The following is a 1,302-nucleotide window of genomic DNA, read 5'->3' on the forward strand; positions in this document are numbered from 1 at the left end:
TCTAGTCTACCCGGTCTAACACAGGCATCATGAGGAATATTAACAAAATTTACTAACTTTACCTGTAAAGATTAGGAAGCCAAAAATGTGTGTGTGAACAAATGGATGGATGAAACAACAAATAAAGAAGGAATGAATGAAGAAAGTGCTGCTAATTTGTTAGAAGCCTCTGAGGCATATCCAACAATCAGTCTCTTAGTCACTTATGTTTGTCACTGATTTACAGGCACAACAGAGTCTAATTGATTTTTTGCAATAGCATATTCATCTAAGTGCTTATGAAGTATTTGAATATAGTAAGTGTTTCAAGAAGATAACACCATTGATTTGCCTTTTCTGAGTCTCTCAGTGTTCCCATTTGCCACTTTCCTTTTTCCTTATATTTCTTTACCTTCTTTCCTTCCTTTTTCTATTTTAGCAAGGGATGCTTATCTGGGCCGGAAAGAGGAGTGTACAATTGTCAGTGGTCAGGGAAAATCAATGAACTGGAATTCACAATAAATGTCTTCTGCGACCTCCACTTTCTAAAATGTTTTTTAAGATCACTTTCTCTGCAAATGCTTGTCCTTGATAGTTACCATCCCAGGGAATTTCTGAGTGTCAACGTATTGCCACTGAACCTAAGCCTTCATATATCTTGAGGTACTAATTCCTACCTCTCTGTGTATACTGTCTGCTATGTCCTATTTTACCAAAAATAATATCAAAAGAACAATAGTATTTTTCACTTTATTACCTTTAATAAAATGACATTATATTTTAAAATGTGTATTTAAGTACTGGCACAAAGATAGTTCAGAATTTTAACAAAAAATAGGTAAATATGGAACTTTAAAAAATATTTCATTGCTGTTTAATTCTAAAATAGTTGGAGGAAACTGAGGTCAACAGCTATTAAATATGCTCAACTAGCTGGTGGAAAAGTAAATTATTCAAATCCAAGCCACTTTATCTCCAAAGCATATGTTACTTCTTTTAATTAAACACACACACACACACACACACACACACACACAATCTGAACTAAATCCATTGTTGTTTTGAGTTGATTCCAGTGTACTGTGACCCAATAGGACAGAACAGAAATTCCCCATAGGCTATCCTAGACTGTAAATCTTCAGAGAAGCAGACTACTTCATCTTACTCTCATGGAGCTGCTGTTAGGTTCAAATCTGTCAACCACTACATCACTAAGGGTTCTCTTCATTTGATTTTGGAGAGGTGGTACCATGGACAACTGATATAAGGGTCATTTTCTATGCCATTCTAAATGTATGCATTAGCAAACTGATTTATATATGT

The sequence above is a fragment of the Echinops telfairi genome, unplaced genomic scaffold, assembly GCF_000313985.2.
Source record: "Echinops telfairi isolate 266 unplaced genomic scaffold, ASM31398v2 ScPeMD7_1;HRSCAF=3_0, whole genome shotgun sequence".
In the NCBI taxonomy this organism is placed as follows: Eukaryota; Metazoa; Chordata; class Mammalia; order Afrosoricida; family Tenrecidae; genus Echinops; species Echinops telfairi.